This window comes from Octopus bimaculoides, chromosome 4, assembly GCF_046866305.1.
Source record: "Octopus bimaculoides isolate indiv1 chromosome 4, ASM4686630v1, whole genome shotgun sequence".
In the NCBI taxonomy this organism is placed as follows: domain Eukaryota; kingdom Metazoa; phylum Mollusca; class Cephalopoda; order Octopoda; family Octopodidae; genus Octopus; species Octopus bimaculoides.
In genome coordinates this window covers 83,652,270-83,668,858 of record NC_142931.1, presented here as the reverse complement: position 1 = coordinate 83,668,858, position 16,589 = coordinate 83,652,270, and the positions used below count along the sequence as shown (strand labels likewise).

General features: G+C 36.4%; 1 pseudogene; it reads left to right on the top strand.

Annotated features, from left to right (window-relative positions):
- The first annotated feature begins 937 nt into the window (after positions 1–937).
- Positions 938–1,845, top strand: LOC149136121 (uncharacterized; annotated as a pseudogene).
- The last annotated feature ends 14,744 nt before the right edge of the window (positions 1,846–16,589 follow it).

Sequence of the window (16,589 nt, the reverse complement as noted above, 5' to 3'; positions counted from 1 at the left end):
ATGTACATACACTTACATACAGATACGCGCGCCCACGCACACACACGTTGGTGTAAAATGAAATTAAATGCTACACATTTATATCTATTGAAAATAACGAGAAAGAACTGCTGGCAGACGATTATGTCCCCACTATTATATTGCAGACGCTGTCACAAAGGAAGCAATATTCCAAAATTTTGGTGACAGTTAAACGTTCATTTATCATAAATTTATCGAACATTATCTGTCTATCAGTCTGCATCTCCCTCTGCCAATCTGTTTGTCTGTCTGTCTGTCTGTTCGTTTGTCTTTTTGTCTGTCTACCTGTTTCTCTGGATATACACACACACACATATATCTACATTTGTGTGCATGTATGTGTATACATATATATATATAATATAAATAATATAGATATATGCATACAGCCATGCATATATGTATATACCTACATCTATATGTATATATACGTGCATATATGGATACAGGGCATAAAAAAAAACGTTAAACACAATGAGAAACGAAACATAAAAACGAAAACAGAAAGCGAACTTTTTTCGAACAATAAAAAAAAACAGAGAAACGAGACATTCTACATAAAGAGTATATCTCTTCATCAGTTGTCCCTGTTCCATCTATTCTGCGTTTCGAAGGCAAGGACAATACGCGACTTCATTGAAACAGTCATATATATATATATATATATATATATATATATATATATATATATATATATATATATATATATATATATATATATATATATATATATATATATATATATATATATATATATACATGTATGTATGTATGTGTACAGGGTGTAACAGGTAAATTGGGGCAAATTTCAAATGGGTATATTTCTAATTGTATAGATTGTTGGAGTCTAAATTTTAAATATTACCAGCTTGAATAATCACTTGTACTATTTTGTATTTCAGATTGAGAAAAAACTATGAATGCTAATAAAGAATTAAACCGTAGAAATGTAATTGCCGAATTATTCCACGCCAGCAAAAGTGCTGGGCAGATTGATAGATCCACAAAGTATGCCAAATCTACTGTTTTTAGAGTTGTAACCAATTTGAAGAAAAGTCGGGATGTTCAGAGAAAGCCCCACAATCCTCGTAGAGACCGAAAATCCACACCTCGCTTCTTAACAGGACTTGAAAGATTGATTGGGACGAACCCATCAAAATTGATGCCTCAAGATCGAGGAATCAGTAAAATGACCGTTTCTAGGGCTGTGGCACAAGACCTCCATATGAAGCCGTACGTGAAGAGACACTGTAACATCCAAACTACCCGCTCCAAAGCCATTCGAGCTGAAAGAAGTCCCAAACTTCTTAGTCATCTGAAACATCGTGGCGGAGACGTCAGCATCTTCGTGGATGAAAAGAAGTTCATGATGGACGAAGCTGCAAACCGCCAAAACTCACGAATCCGGCTTCCATTATGGTCATTGGAGCTGTTGTAAGTGATGGGAAATTGATGCCACCTCATTTTATTGAAGCGGTTCTTAAAATCAACACAGCAGAGTATCTCAAAATCTTAGAAGTTTTGTTGCCTTGGATTAAGAAGCATTATGATGTAAGTCGAGTCATGTTTCTACAGAACTCTGCGCAAGCCCATTCTTCGAAAAGAGTGTAAGAATTTTTGAAGAAAGAATTGCCTATGTTTGTCCCTCAAGATATCTGGCCTCCTAGGTCGTCGGATTTAAATCTGTGTGAGTTTTGGCTATGAGGTAGAGCTGAAGCAATATCCAACGCAATTTCTCACAATTGTGTGTCTTCACTGAAGGCTTCGATCAACCGAGCATTCAGTAAAATGAAAAAGGAAGAAATAGCTAAGGCATGTGCATAATTTAGTAAACAGATTGAACTAGTAAAGAAAGCAAATGACGGTCAAACTGAATTGAAAAAAGTGCTAAACACTCCACAATAAAACTTGCAGCATTTGATTTTTCCGTACGATATGCAAATGATCCCAATTTGCCTGTTACACCCTGTACATATATATATGTGTGTGTGTGTGTGTGAGTGTGTGTGTGTGTGTGAGTGTGTGTGTGTGAGTGTGTGTGTGTGTGTGTGTGTGTGTGTGTGTGTGTGTGTGTGTGTGTGTGTGTGTGTGTGTGTGTATGTGTGTAATAAATAATAACAGACGATGGATAATTGTCAGCTCATTATTACAGCTGTTTGTTGCGCATTTTTAATAGAAGTATGAGAACATTGCTTCATTACAAAAAAACCGTAATCATCAGATGAAACGTAATTTTACAAACAATTTGATTATAATACACCAAGTGGATTTACGACTTGTCGGACACCCTAGAGTATACCAACAACGTACAATTCAACGTAACGCGTGCTTTGGACAAGCCCCAGGTGCTAAATACTCATAGAGTTGTTTTTTTTCTGTATACACAACTGGAATATCCTATTTAATACTTACCAACCATAGGCCGGAACCAATAGTTTATCCAATTCTACCTGGTGCATATCGTTTCAAGTATCTGCTTCTATCTGAATCCTTATTTTACTATATATGTGTGTGTGTGTGTGTGTGTGTGTGTGTGTGTGTGTGTGTGTGTGTGTGTACATACATATACACTTTTAATAATTTACTGGCTTCAGACATCTTTCTTTTTTTACCACAACGTATTTGACAAACAGCTAAGTTACGAGACATTCATAAGTTTAATATGAACAATAGCACTGGTTTTAGACCGATGAAAAATGTTAAACATGCATACAAATGTGTGTGTGTGTGTGTGTGTGTGTGTGTGTGTGTGTGTGTGTGTGTGTGTGTGTGTGTGCAAGTGTATTTACGTATATGCACGCGCGCGCGCATTCCTATAAAGCCCATACTAAACACTTTCGTGTTCATTAGTACCTGAGAAGACTTTCCGCTGCGGAAATAGTCTCGAGAGAAAATTCTTTTTTAGACGTATGTGAAAACAAGATATGGTGTGAACGACGCCATTGGATTGTAGGTTACTTGCACTTCTGTGTCGTTCCACCTTGTCAGCTACGAACGTCAAATAATTTTCAAGCCCGATAAGAACGAAATTATTCTTATTAAAACAGCATACTGTATGCATTCCGATGAGCGTAAACCTTGCTCTTGCTTGGATTAAATTAATAATCTCGCACGAAGCAGCGTTGAATGAAATATATTCGTGTAACGAAATATTCACCTGATTTGAATGCCCTCATATGTAAGAAGACCTTCTGTTGCAGAGATGATCCTGTGAGAAAATTTTCCTGTTAGATATGTGTGAACACACAAGAATAATTTCGTTCCCACTGGACTGTGATTGACAGATTTGATGTTTGTAGCTGATGCAGCGAAACGATTCCGAAACGCATGTGTCTTATGTTCTAATGGCGTAATTCACAGCCATGTTATGTTTTCACACATATCTAGAAGGAGCATACTTTCTCGGGACTATCTTCTCACGTCCGGGAATCGAACTTACTACCTAATTATTGTGAACTCGATGCTCTAACTACTGAGCCATACTTTAAATATTTCGAGATCATAATCAATAAGTTCTAAGACACCCATGTTCGATCTCATGCTGTGGTTCCTGTCATGACCACTCTATGTTTTTTGTATATCAAGGACGACATTGTTCAATGAGCCGGTTCTCACTTTTTTAAGATTGTCTGGCTCTATTTCTCAAATGATACATTTACAAGAGTTATCTTGATATACTACAAACTAAAAAGTATAATCTCAGGTTTTAGAAAAACCCAAAACTTTGCTTGAATGACTTGAAAAACGTGCTCGTAAATTTATTAAGCAGAAGTACGATTTAATAAAATAAAAGTAAATGACCGTTTCTATATTTTTTTTACAAAATGTTTAACCTTAAAACAGTTGAATTATAAAAATTCGACTTCTCATGGGAAGTGTGTCCATGCACCAGTATTTTTTAGATAGATCAAATATACATAAATACATTCGTACAAACATTCATTCACTCACACACACATACACACACACACACAAAGTGTATGTATGTATATATATATATATATATATATATATATATATATATATATATATATATATATATATATATATATATATATATATATATATATATTGTTCTATTTCGGGATGGTTATTTCCTTTTTCTTTTGCCAAATATACACAGGCACTATATATTCGCTCTTCACTCGTTTATTACTGTTCTTATTCTAACTCATATCCATTGTCCGGAGATCTTTCGTCACACATCTGTGACCTCTTCAGCAACGCTTTCCGTCTTCGTGTGTGCTCTTGCTCGACTTATTCCATTCTGTTCTTTTATGATGCGTGTCCTTATATGTGCATGCGTTTGCATCTGTGTTTGTGTGGGGGGTGGGGTGATTTTCTTAGGTGCGCTAAGTAGCACCAACGTTATTGATCTTGTTGTTGATCATGTTGCGGCCGTTTGTGAAGTTATTGCGTGTGTATATGGGTTCGCTTCCTATGTTGTTTGTATCCGTGCTCTTTATACAATTTTTTTTATCTATCTCTTATGTTTATCGTAGATATGTGTATATTTGTCTATTGTGTGTGTATTACAGTGTTTGATTCTGGTCTTTTTTTGTACTCTCCCTTCTGTCTTTAGTCGTCATGTTGTGTGGTGTGATGATGGGTGTTATTGTTCCATTCGTGTTTTCTGTTGAGGTTTGGTCTGTCTATTGCTATGTGTGTAGCTTCTGTGATCTAAGTGTCGTGTCAGTTCTATGCGTTGATAATAACCTTAACTTCTATGCTATTAACCGAGCCTCTGCGTTCTGCTTGAGCATGTTAGTAGAGCACTGACGAGCCTTTCTCTTCTTTGAGTTCTCGCCAGTGTTCACCTATACGCTCTCCTATGCTACATGGAGTTTCTTCAATGTAAGTAGTAGTCATGTTTCTGCACTGTCCCTCAGTAAATCGTAAGTTATACACTATATTCTTAACCTTACAGTTAACCTGTGGGTTCATCTTGCATGCAATACAATTGCTCTCCATATATATATATATATATATATATATATATATATATATATATATATATATATATATATATATATATATATATATAGGTAAATGATAGGCTTGCCTCAATCCTTCAGGGGTAGTCTGAAGCATCCAAGCAACCAAGGGATGTTTAAATCCGGAGGCACTCCTGGGAATCACCTGTGCGGGTACCGTCTTGGTTAGAGGGCATCCAGAGGCAGGTAATTTATTGTTTAAACCGTAGTTTATAATTATATTTATGTGGAGAATGGAGCAATAAATACAAGAAGCAATTCTGTTGGGCTAGTTAGCCATTGCTTTATTATGTGGAGGTTATGTAATGAGTCATTGTGGAGGTTATGTAATAGTCATTTACGTACGTTTTAATCTGGCCAATGGTTTGGCAGATCTCTTCAGAATGTTGAGGAGTATGTTAAGATTTCATGGTGTGAGAGATGTAGGAGAAGTGATTAGTGGATATATTAATGTATATGGTGGTATAATAATAGTGATAGGTAAAGAAAGCCTTACGTTTTAGTTGAAGTTGTGTTGGTCTTACTGTAAGGGGATGTAGGATGGGTGCTATTTAAGCTCGTTATTCCGATTTTAATCAAATGCATCTCCACGTGATTTTATGATTGAGGGATGCGTCGTATATTTATAGCACCGGCGGTGTTAGTACAGGGAAGCAACCCTAAAAGTTAGGTGAAAAGGGGGCTAACTCTGGTCTTATTTGTAACTAATTATAATTAATTATACTTAGAAGGAAAATTCTTTTATGCATATTTAGTTTTACTTAGGAAGTGTAATGTATTATATATTTAATTATACTTAGAGAATGAGTATTTGGTAGCGTGAAGACAGATTAGGCTAGATTCATATCTCCTGTTTTATAGGTCATTCTTAGCCGTTAGGATCTCGAGGCGCTCAGTTAAACAGAGTTGACAGTGTTTGTTAGTTGGGTTATAGGAATTAGCTACTTTTAGTATGTGCCACTTTAGTTTATATTCTATCTTATTGTCATTTAGTTCCCAGATATACCTACTAAGTCATGTTGAATTTGCCTTATTTCTATTTTTAAAACTGGATAGGTGCTCATTATATCTAAGGCGTATTTGATTTTTCGTCTCACCTATGTAAGATCTAGTGTGGCTGTTTGTTTGTACGTCACATTGGTAAACTATATTTTCGGTCTTGCATCTATTGGAGAAATTACATTTATTCCTATCTCTACAGCCACATAGGTTGTAAGGGGTGTCTATGTCTGTGTGTTGTTGTGTGGCCCTATTGTTTTTTTGGTGTGCGTCCCTCCTAGTAAGGGGTGTTGGATTAGGGTTGGAGTTAGTTCTATTATTTGGAGGGTTGTTGATTTGGTTGTTCGTGGTGTTTCTAGCTGTATAGAATGCGTCTAATTTCTTATTATTAATAGATGCTATTATGGTAGCTAAGTTACATGTCAGGCTATGGCCTATTCTTATTTTGTTCTTAAATATTTCTGCGTATTTATTGTTTACATTGAGGTGTTTATCTATTATGTTCATTAGTGAGCGGACTATGTTAGATTTGAGGTTCATGTTATAGGGAATGATTAGCCAGATCGTATCCTTATTGTTCTTGTTGCTATTATGGCCATATCTGGTATAGAACCTGCCATCATAACTGGGAAGGCTGGTGAATTTTTCTTTACGGCTATCTAATTTATTTCTATAGTTAGGTTTATTTTTGATATGTGTCTTTTCATTTTTTTTCCTTGTTAGTATTGTTAGGTATTTGTGGGCACGATATATGGTTTCTTTTAGTCTGCTGGGTCTCCCTGTAATTTATGCTAAACTTATCGTTGTATTGCTTAATATTGGTTTTGTTCAGGTGATTATTGCATTTCTGCTTCGTCTTGTTATTAGCCTTAATCGTCCTATTAATATTGTTGGTATTGGTGTTTACACTGTTGTTGGTATTTTTGGTGTTATGTGGTTTGGCTTTGGGATGTTTTGTATTTCTATTACATGTGTTATGTTTATCTGTCATTCATATCGTTAGTGTGGTTTCCGGCGGTGTTTGGTGTGTTAATAGTGTATGTGTTTCTAGCGTTTAGATTCCGTATAGTTGGGTCTTTTTTATGGTTATTGGATTCTATGAATTTAATTTTATGGTTAAATCCTGCCCTATGTAGTGCGATGTTGTAGGTTTCCTTATGCTTATTAAAATATCTTGGTTAGAGGAGAGGCGTGATATCCTATTGCTTATACTATGTGCTAAGCCTCTCTTGAGGAATAGTGGGTGGTTGCTGGATGCGTTTATGTATTTTAGGTTAGTATTAGGCTTTATGTATGGTTCATGTAGTCCTGTGGCTAGGTTGCAATTGGCGTCTAAATAGTTTATGGAGGTGTGTTCGTTTTCTATAGAAATAGCTAGTCCAAATCTTTTGAAGAATTTATGTAAGTTTTTCTTAATGAGCTCTAGTTTCCTATTCGAGGGATTTTTAAATACGAATAGTGCGTCGTCCCTGTATAATCCACCTTCTAGGTCTGGGTATTCCTCCTGTATGTAGGAGAGCAGATAAATTCCCACTAAGTCACTTATCTGAGCTGAATCCGGGGCTCCCATAGTGATATCGAAGGAGTTTGGGGAGTCTTTACGGACCCAGAGCTTATTATCAAAACTTATAATAGATTTTCTAGCTTCAAGTATTACATTAATTTCTTTCCTAGTTAGCTGTGAGTTATTTTTGGCAAATATTAGGGCACTATTTAATATCGTGGGGTTAATTGAGGAGTAGTAGTCTACTATGTCTATCTGTATGAATTTGTAGTTACTAGTATTCTGCATTTTGGAGAACCAGTTTAGGGCTTCGTATGTGTCAGACCATAATTCGAGGGAGAGTCTACTTTTTAGCGTAGGGATGTACTTATCTAGTATTAGAATTGCTTCTTGTATTTGTTGCTCCATTCTCCACACACACACACATATATATATATATATATATATATATATATATATATATATATATATATATATATATATATATATATATATATATATATATATATGTATGTATGTATGTATGTATGTATGTATGTATATGCATGCGAGTATGCATGGATATATATATATATATATATATATATATATATATATATATATATATATATATATGGTATAAAGCAGCGTTGAATTAAATCTATATTCATGTAAATTCATGTTCAACACGTTCGAGTGCACGTGTGTGTGTGTGTGTGTGTTTGGTAGAACAAACAGAATATATAAAACTCAATATATTAGAATATATACATACTTTTTATTTTGGGTTGCTGATTAACAGAAGTTAGATAGTGACTTAGGGGCCAAGACTTTGATAAGCGCCATGCACGAAAGCATGCTTATACATATATACAAGCTTGTAGTTGTATCAAAACAAATTTCACTTTTACGGGCTCCAGATCTTTCGTTTTAATACATGTGTTCCAACATAATTTCAGTCACTCAATATGCCAGTGTTCTGTGAGAAGCTTTGATTTACTTCCACGTAAGAATATCTTAAATGAATTGATATTGTAAGACGATGTATATTTTCTTACAGTATATTTGAAGTTGGCAGATTGTAAGAAAATAATTTGATTCCATCATGGGAGATACATGTGTTCGCTAACAGTATTTCTGAGTGGTTGACTGATTGGTTGCTTCGCTGATTGATTGGAGATGCTGTCATCAAAGTTCATTTTAATATCAGAATTTCTCTCATCTCATCATTCTGAAAAGTAATGTTTTCCAACATGTCTTCTACAGTTGTCATCAACCTGACATTTCATACATTTGCCGGAGTCGGTTATAAATATAGTACCATTCAAGTACTAAGGTTGATTTGATATTCCTTACTATAAAAGCATACAAGATGTACATTCATAGAGCAAATAAAAGTGTTAGATAAAAAAATCTCTTCTGAGTGAGATGAGACTGAACAGTTTCTGCTTCCTTCTTTAAAATGCGTTTCAACACACCGTACTTGGAATGTCTGTCTCCCATTAGCTATGATGGTTCCTCATTTTCATGTTCCGTTTCTTACCAAAAACATCAATGTAATTGAGTGGTATCCGTGCTCTGCTAGGGTGCGGAGATCTCCAAAGCATGACATCTTATATAATCTGGTGTTCAGCATGATAGCAATGGACTGCAAAGCCTATCATGCTTTGAGCAATAATAGTAGAGAAGGTTGAAATATGTATGTAAATCTCTTTGGTCTTGCATTCACGCAAGTGTATATCTTTATATACCCCAGGTTTTATATCTATCAGCATACTTTCGTATTTTGACTATTTTATAAATTTCTGTGATGTTTCGATTATTTTAATAATTAAGAGTTTCGTGAGGTCCTTTACGAACACGCTTGTTTTTACATTTTAAATTATACGTGAATATTTTTTTTATAGTAGTAAAAAAATATCATATTTTCAAAATGGAGAATACAAGTTAGCATGGAATGATTTTGGTTGATATCGCCATAGCTGGTATGAATTATTTCTGTGAATTGTAAATATATCTATGAATAGAGATGCTTTGATGTTCTATATATTTTATGTAGATATAGATCAAGGCCTCTGTATATATAATAGACGCAATCATAACTTACATTTTTTTCGTATATTTGAACTATATATTCATATTTTCTTATAATGCTTTTTTAAAACTTTTCTTTCTGTTTTTAAACGTGTTGATGTACTAATGTGTATTATGTTTTGTAGTGTGGGTATTAACCATTACACTGAATTTTATAACATTAACTGAATTTTTATAACATTATACGTATTACAGCATCAGTTATTTTGTCGAAAGCACCTTCTTTACATTTTAGTTTGTATATAGTGAAATACGTTATTTTTCTACCTCTTTTTATATGATATATCCGATATATTAGACTTCTTTTGATAGATAATACATTTCTTAAATCCTGTTGTATATATATTTATTTAATTATTCTTTGAGTGTCATTCTTAGTGTGGGATAGATTTTTAGATCATCACGTTTAACAATAATATTCATTGATCAATTTTTTTCCCTCCGTAAATACGAGTTCCATTATTATATTACATTTAAAAAGCGGCGAGCTGGCAGAAACGCTAGCACGCTGGCGAAATGCTTAGCGGTATTTCGTCTGCCGATACGTTCTGAGTTCAAATTCCGCCGAGGTCGACTTTGCCTGTCAACCTTTCGGGGTCGATAAATTAAGTACCAGTTACGCACTGGGGTCGATGTAATCGACTTAATCCCTTTGTCTGCCTTTGTTTGTCCCCTCTATGTTTAGCCGCTTGTGGGCAATAAAGAAATTAGAATCGTTGGCGCGCTGGATGAAATGCTTAGTGGTGTTTCGCCTGTCGCTACGTTCTAAGTTCAAATTCCGCTGAGGTTGACTTTACCTTTTATGCTTTCGGAGTCGATAAAATAAGTACCAGTTGAACACTGAGGTCGATGTAATTGATTCATCCCCTACCCAAATCGCTGCCCTTGTGGCAAAATTTGAAACCATTATATTACATTTATTTCACAAATATTTTCTGTACTTCATTTACTTTCGTATAGTTATTTTCTGGAATGAATTGTCAAAGCTTCGATTATACACAACTTCAATACTGACTATATTTCTTTATGGTTATTTTTTTTTTCTTATTAATTGTAGATTTTGCTTTTACAAAGTTGGCAGTAATATATCTTTAAAATCAAAATCATCAATGGATGGATTTCTGCCTGAAATTGTTAGCAGTAAATCATCGAGATTTCGCGAAATTATATAAAATATTTTAATCCTTATCGAATAAGAAGCTACAATAGCCAATTCTAAAGGCCTAAAACAGAGTATTTGTCTTTTCGTTGCTGAAATAATGGTGTTCTTTTTTAAAAATTAAAGATTATCCTATGTTTTTCTTTATTCGTGTGTGTGTGTGTGTGTGTGTGTGTGTGTGTGTGTGTGTGTGTGCGCGCATGCGCGTGTATGTGTGTGTGTGTGTGTATACACACACATACGTATATATATATATATATATATAGAGAGAGAGAGAGAGAGACAGACAGACAGACAGACAGACAGACAAACAGACAGACAGACAAACAGACAGACAGACAAACAGACAGACAAACAGACAGACAGACAAACAGACAGACAGACAAACAGACGGACAGAAAGAGAGAGAGAGAGAGAGAGAGAGAGAGAGGAAGAAACACACGCACATACACGCGCGCACATTATTGTAATTTTCAAAGTGAGAAAAGCACTCCTGATTGTTCGGATTCCTACTTCTGAGTGACGAGGCTTTTACGGCTTCGAGGTAAAACGCATTAGCATTGGCTAACAAGAATGAGTCTTGCTCATCATCCAATGATAATCAACCTTATCTAGAAGCTGTAAAAGCTTTGTAGATCAAAAGCAGTAATTCAGTCGATTGAAAATGTATTTGTGACTTCTGCGAAAACTTGAAGTAATATGATCCTGCAACAAATCGTTAACTCAAATGCATATAAACTTTATACGATGCGGTGCGCGCTCTTTTCTTTCGTTTGTACCTTTATACAATAGCACGCACACACACACACACACACCTACATACACACATACGCATATACATACAACATACATATATACATACACACATACACATATAATGGCTGCCCTCTCGTGACCGTGGAAGGCCATCATTGATTATTAAAAACGTTGTGCACTCCGACAAATTTATACTTTACACTCTTGGCTCTACTGACGACTAATTAACCCAGCCCTTGATGAACATACATATCCGCAGATAATGCAAACCAAGCTTCCCCCCATTCACTACACCAACGGTGCGTTTTGGGGCAGCCCGCTTAAATTCTGCATGAAAAATGCGTACTTTTTCGAAAACACCCACTCCTTCCTTTACTTGTTTCCTCTCCCAACTGACCTCCCATATTTGCTTATATACATACAACGACAGACTCTTCCTAAGAAGAGCTGAAGAAAGTAGAGGCTTGAGATCACTGCAGACAGCCTTCGAAAGTCATATAGTTTCTCTCAGACAGCACTTGTTAAACAGCAACAACAAAATAAATACATTAACTTAGTGCTAAAAAGTGAAAAGAACAATATCCAACATGTCGGCAGCGAACTCCTCAGGAAGCATTCTCTTTCTGATGATCTCCCATACAAGCCCAAACCAGCCAGACTAGCATACCTCAAATAAGACCTAGATGTAAAACGCTCAGCATACCAAAGAAAAAAGATTATGCGTGTACATGTTTCCCAAAGACTTGAAGGAGACAGTAATATCGGCATGAAGCGCAGCCTCTCTTAGAATTGTGAACGCTATATCACATTTCAAAGGATTTGCAATCCAAGATTTTGCAACGAAATACCAAATAACATAACAGACATTGAAACCCTTGGAGCTCCAAAATGCAACCGAAAATGTTGATTATGTTATATTTCTATGGAAGACATCACACATGTGATTATCTCCTAACGTTGACGGAAAAACGATATACAATCTCATTCGGCAAAAAGATTATATTGGAATAAATATATAGTGCCCTTGTTATTGAATACATTCACAAAGATCAACACAAGGAGTACTAGTGGAACCCCATCAAAATATCTGTCAAGTGTAAGCATAAAAGGCCGGAAATTGTTGTTAGAGACAGACAAGTAAAAGTATGTACCGTCATAGAGATCAGCTGTCCTACTGGTGAGAATATCTCTTTGAAAATCAAAGAGTAAGAGGATAAATATGGACAACTGCTTCGAAACTTTCAGCTTCTATATCCAGATAATAAATTCACACTTATACCAATAGTAATTGATGCACTTAGTTTTGTAAGTAAATGCTTAAGTGTCAATCTGGATATGTTTGGATTTTCAGAGAAAATCAACCAACTAGCTTGCACGTTATAAATACAATCTGTTAGTGGAACAGTAAAAGTATACAAGACTTTTCTCGAGTTTAAAATGCAACATTATTTTTGTTATCTACATTCCACCGATGGAGCTTTGTATCTTTGTTAGAAACGACCGCCTTCGTCAAAGGAAGAATTTAAATGATTAAAAACAGAAGAGAACATACATACATACATACATACATACATACATACATACATACATAAATACATACATACATATATATGTGTGTGCGCGCGTGTACGCTGTGTGTGTGTGTGTGTCTGTGTGTGTGTGTGTGTCTGTGTGTGTGTGTGTGTATGTGTGTGTGTGTGTGTGTGTGTCTGTGTGTGTGTGTGTGTGTGTGTGTGTGTGTGTGTGTGTGTGTGTGTGTGTGTGTGTGTGTGTGTGATGGTTTTTCAGCACGGTTTCTATTTACAAAAATCCACACAAAAGGCTTTGGTAAACACATGGTACCGTCGAATAAAGATACGCTGTGAGATCGAACCCAGAACCACGTGACTGCAGGTGAAGATTTGTATGCACGTGTACACACGCACGCACATATGCACGCATGCACACTCGTAAACACATTTTTCCTGTCAAGATTCTGCAATGTTATTATTTTTTCTTTAACTCATAAATTACTTTTGCCTCGTCTACGAGTGAAAGTAAGATGACTAAATGTTACAAAGAAATTGAAAGCACATTTTTCTATACATCCTGATTAGAGAAACAACTCCTGTGGATATGTAATTGAATCGTTCATGTTAACACGCAATGGGCGTAACTAGATAAAATGATGGTAAATGAATGTTTGTGGTTCAAAGTTAAACTCTACATCAAAAATAGAGAGTTGTTGTAGCAGATAACAGGACTGTCAGCCAGCAAGGTTAAACAATACTATTACGATGAAACTGTTTAATGAGAGGAACAAGTAAACGAGAGTAGAGACGGCTGCATTGATAGCAATTAGTTTTACAAAGGTTAAATGCATCTGGATCAAAGTGATGTGTGGGACCCTGTACGTAATCACTTAGCTGATACAAATAGCAGTCAAAATTGCCCTCGAATCACACTCCGCTGTCTTAGAAAAGAAGTACAAATTGCATTGTATGCTCTTGAACACACTGTCACAAGGTAAAAGTCGAAACGCTCATGGCTGGAGTACTTTCGAACATGTCTGTTAGATTTGGGGATCTAACAGATATAGTCACGGCTGGAACGCTTTTGATCGTTGATAGACATGTACAGTCACGAATGATCTAGGACGAAACAACGACAATAACAAATACAGACAGCACAGCAACAGTTACGTTTTGAGCTCAAACACCTCCTGTCTGAGTAGTAGACTTAATCTATTGCCAGTTTAGTGTCATCATCTGGCACTTGGGTACCTTTAGCGTGCCTTTAGCAGAGTTTACTCTGTTACAAACATTCGTGTCATGTCTTTGAGTCGAAAATATCCTTCCTCCTCCTTCCGTCCCAATAATCTTGGAGGCCTTGTAATGAGACATAGGCATCGCCTTCTTCGTTGACTAAAAGATAATAATAATAATAATAATGATGATGATGATGATGATGATGATGATGATGATGATAATAAATTTGGGCACAATGATATAACAGAGACAAGGTAACCAGGATTAATACGGGTACTTATGTCCGAAAAATGTTGTGCTAATAGAAGAAGCTGCATTTCTGGTAGCGAGGCTTAACAACAACAACAGCAACATCTAGGTGGTCACTCTACCTGCTAGGAACTGCAGTCAATCTCCTTCAAACAACATGCTACCGTTTAAGAAGAAAAAAAAAGGAAAACATTCGATAATGTTAATCTGAGTTATATTATGTCTAAAAAACAAAAAGAGGACGGGATACCTTTGATATTCGATCCTAGATCAGTTCACCAGAGATGATCTGGGACGGAAAAAAAAGGCAAGCAAAAAAACCCCATCAACAAGACAAAAGAGACAACAACAATAACGGAAAGGCAGTACTTTCAACAATAACAACACGTCTATCTGAATATGTGCAATAGTGGTGATTGCCAACAATAATAATAATCCTTTTAATTTTAATTACAGGCACAAGGCCGGTCATTTTGTTGGAAAGGACTAGTCGATTACATCGATCCCATTGCTCACCGGTACTTATTTTATTGACCTCCAAAAGGATGAAAGGGCCATGGTTGACCTCTTTTTCATCCTTTCAGGGTCTATAAAATAAGTATCAGTTGAACAATAATAATAACAATAACATCAGAAGATGCATTGATAACAGTGCAAGTTGCATTAACGGCGGAAATGCAGCAGTGGCAGTTGCAAATTCTTCAATTGCACATACACAAGTATGGTAGCAGTGGTTGTAATTACACTAAGTAGAGTGATAATGGTAACAGCTGCAACAACAGCTACAACAACAGACGCAGCTGTTATTAGAGGAGCGGCGGCGGTGAAAGGTGCAAAAGTATTTATTGAATCAGTAAATGCACCACCACCAACAACAACAAGCACCGTCGCTACAACTACGACCACCACCACCAGCACCACAACTGCCACTAATATCGCTGGCGCTCACTGACTCTACTGGCAGAAACCTCACTGTCTCCACCGCCGCCGCCGCCACCACCACCACCACCACTATCACCTGCACACAGCCACCGCTACCGTCCCTATCTCAACCACCACTACCATTACTACAACTATGATCGCAACCACCAGTATTACCACCACCACCACAACAACAACAACAGCACCAACAACTACTACTACTACTACTAACTTGCCCCACGACCACGACAGCGACCACTACCACCATTATCGCCGCAACCATTCACACCAACACCACAACTGGCACAAATTCCTACCACCTCATGTATTACTACTACCATCATTACTACCACAATCACTTCTATCAACACTGCCACCACCGCCACTACTACCACCCTCACTACTACCACCACTACTGCTACCACCACTGTCTACCACCAGTACTACCACTACAGTCACTACCATCATAGCCCCCACCGATACTGTTACTACTGTCACTTCCACTACCTCCATTACTAACACCACCACCACCAACAACAACAACAACAACAACAACAACAACGAAATGCTGAGCAACAGTAGTAGTGGTAGGAGGGGCATTAAAATAGTTGTAGGAGGGGTATTGGAACAGTGGTAGTAGTATGAGTTACATGGAAAACAGCTGGGAAGTAAAGGTAAACAACAGCATTAAAAAACAACACTCAGAGTTGCAACAACTATGGTGTCAACAACAATAACAACAACCATCGTGTCAACAACTGCGGTGTTAAGGGACAACTACAGTCCCAACAACGATACTGTCAACAACAACTATGTTAATAAACTAGTCAACAACACCTATGGTGTCAACAACTGCGGTATCCCAACAACGATACTGTCAACAACAACTATGTCAATAAACTAGTCAACGTCAACATCAACCACAATGTCAACAACAGAATCAATAACGGCAATGACAAAAATAACAATAACTATAGAGTCAATAACAACAAACAATAGAGTCAACACCAACAAGAGTCAAGAACAAGTATAACGTGAGTGTCAACAACTCACAACAACAACTACAGTGTCAACATCAATAACTACAGTGTCAACAATAGCTGTCAACAAACAACAACAATGATAATACCCTTTTCTACTCTAGGCACAAGGCCCGAAATTTTAGG